Consider the following 2,993-nt stretch of genomic DNA (forward strand, 5'->3'; position numbering starts at 1 on the left):
AGCCCCTGTGGGTAATTACGAAGGACACCGATTAAGAGGACCGGCCCCCTCGGCCTCTCTGTTTGAAGCCCTCCTGGTGAATTATGCAGGAGGCTGCAGGGAGGCGCCGGCGCTGCGATCGCTTCATTATTGATGAGAAATGACGGGTTCTCTGCTGACAGCCTGCCTGAGAGATATGATTAGCTTGTAAAAAATTAATCGCCATTCTCAGGGAGGACACAGATTAAAACCCTGAGGAGTGGTGTTATCGATGTACCCTAATTTCAGGGGACTTTGAAAAGGATTTAGCACAACTTGGAGGAGACAATTAAATTCAATTAGCATCACCAGTGGTGCAATGTCACTCCCTCCTGTGAGGAGGCGCTGGAGGGTAGGGGGGTGGTCCAGAGGGAAGGGGCTGCAAGCAGTGCCGGGGGCCTGCCTGCCGCTGGCTCTGCACCCTCTTCGGAGGTTCCTCCCACTCTGTCCCCTCTCCAGGTGATCTCATGCTCACCTATGGCTCCAATTTCCACCCAGACTCCGATGACTCACTCTTTTATGACTGCAGCCTGGCCCATTCCCCAAGCTCTCCATCCATCCAGCTGCCTGCTCGACCCCTTCTCTGGGACGTCTCAAAGGCACCTCCAGACCGCCACGTGTGACCCCGAACTCCCAGGCTCCACCCTCCACCCTTCCTACCCTGGTACAGCTTCCAGAATTATCCTTCCTAATGAAGAAGCACTGCCTTTAACAAAATCCTTTAGCGACACCTGTCGATTTGACTCCTATACCTTCTTGGGATCCACTCACTTCCCGCCTATGCCCAAGACCACACTTCCTTCCTCTCGTGCCATGAGGTCTGCAGCTGGTCCCTCGCGGATGTCAGGCACACCCCGTTTCCTCCTCTCCTGCCCTGGGCGTCTCTTCCTTCGAGTGGAAAGTTCACTGTGGGACTGGATTCCCTGCACCCTGACATGGTCTGGCCTCACGAGGGCCATCTTTGTCTTCCCTCCCAGCCCTAGGACTCCTCTGGTGTTTGGGGGGGTCTGTGCTCATGTATGGCCCCAAGGTGAGCACCCCGAGGGTCAGCCCTCCCCAGGGAAGACAGGACTGACAGCGTCCAGCTTCCCGTTGGGGGTTGAAGGGCAATCCTGGAGGGCCTTGCGTTGGCTTCTCAGGAGATCCCAGCTGCACGGATCTCCTGTTGGCTAGAGCAGCACCCTAGTAATCCTCGGCCCCCACTCCTGCTCCCAGGGATCCTTCCAAAAGGTCTAAGCCAGGACACCCTGCCTCCTCCTCTGGGCTTCGCACTCTGTTCTCCCCACAGCGTTGCTGACCTCTCCTGCCCACACGTACCCACAAGTCTGACAGTGTCACACTCCCACTCCAGTCCTTACAGGATTCCCTGTTACTCTCAGACAAAAGCCAACCCACAAACATGGTGTTGGGGCTCAGGACATGCCACCCCAAGATATGTCACCTTGATACTGGAGAAAATGGCAGAAGCAGGAAGGTCACTGAAAGGGTAAAAAGGCAGCTTACTTTAACCCACCCTGTAATCATTAACAAGGGCCCGAGGTAGTTACTAATAACTGTCTTATAACCCCCCAAGTAGGCTTTATACTAACGACTCATTCATCCAAAGTATTTGTCTTCCTGCCATCAAGGGCCAAGCCGACCTCATCTATTGTGATCAGCCCTTCGTGACCTATGTGACACAGACCACCACCCCATCCCCATAGCAACATTTCCTGTGCTTGCCCGCCCCCTTTGTAAAACAGACCATCACCCCATCACCACGGCAACCCACCCCACCAAAGGGAAGCTTTAAGCCTTCAACCTCAAAAACTCTCTACCACATTTTCTTCAGAGGCCTGGCTCCTGTCTCTCCCTTGCGAAGTGGATTCACCCTCTCTCTCTCTCTTTAACCTACTTTTTAAATAAACTATTTTTTCCTAGTCTAATTTCTGTGCAATTCTTTGCATCTTACCTGTGGCTCTGACCCACTAACCTAACAGCCATCGTCTCCGTCCCTGTGCCCCTTACCCCTGAAGCAGGTCGTGAGACCCTCATTCCAGAGGGGCCCTTACTGTACCCAGAGGAAAGGAGTGTGCTTATCTCTGAAGACACGAGCACAGAGAAGAATCTGAACAGGCCTCACCAAGAGTCTCCCAGTGTACTACTACTAGATCAGACTTTTTTATCCAATCATACAACTCCATGACTATTTGCTTTTCATTTTATTTATCTATTTGAGTCTGGGTCTCACTCGGTTGCCCAGGCTGAAGTGCAGAGACACAATCACAGCTCAGTGATTGCCGTGTTGAACTCCTGGTCTCAAGCAATCCTACTTAGCCTCCCAAGTAGAAGGCACATACCACTACACTCAGCTAATTAAAAATTTTTTTTTTTTTGTAGAGACAAGGTCTCGTTATGTGGCCCAGGCTGGTCTCAAACTCCTGGACTTAAGCTATCCTCCCACCTTGGCCTGCCAAAGTGCTAGGATTACAGGCATGAGTCACCACACCCAGCTATATTTACTTTGCAAATACACAGGTTTGCCTGTTTATTTGGGTTTTTATTTCCTTATGAAGGCTCCCGTGTCACATAAAACTTAAATACATATGTATGCTTTTCTCTTGTTAATCTGTCTTTTGTTGTAGAGACCTCAGCCATGAACCCAGTGATGGGTGAGGAAAAGATGTTTCTCCTCCCCTACAGAGACGGTCAAGGGCCTGGCTCATGTGACTCCTCCGTCCTGATCGTCCTGATCGCCGGGCTTGCGCCACTCTATAGGGGAAGAAAAACGCTTTCCTCCCTACTCTTCATAGTTCTTATCTGGGACTCCCTGGAACAAAAGACAGATTAACGAGAGAAAAACAAATAGACGTTTATTAGCATGGATACCTCTGGTGTCCATGGAAGAAAAGTCAGAAAAACAAGTAACTCTCTAGAGTAGACTCCAAAGAAAGAGCTTAAACCCCAGGCTTAAATACCAGTGTTTTTCTGAAGCA

The sequence above is a fragment of the Carlito syrichta genome, unplaced genomic scaffold, assembly GCF_000164805.1.
Source record: "Carlito syrichta isolate Samal-C Ts95f unplaced genomic scaffold, Tarsius_syrichta-2.0.1 Scaffold307059, whole genome shotgun sequence".
In the NCBI taxonomy this organism is placed as follows: Eukaryota; Metazoa; Chordata; class Mammalia; order Primates; family Tarsiidae; genus Carlito; species Carlito syrichta.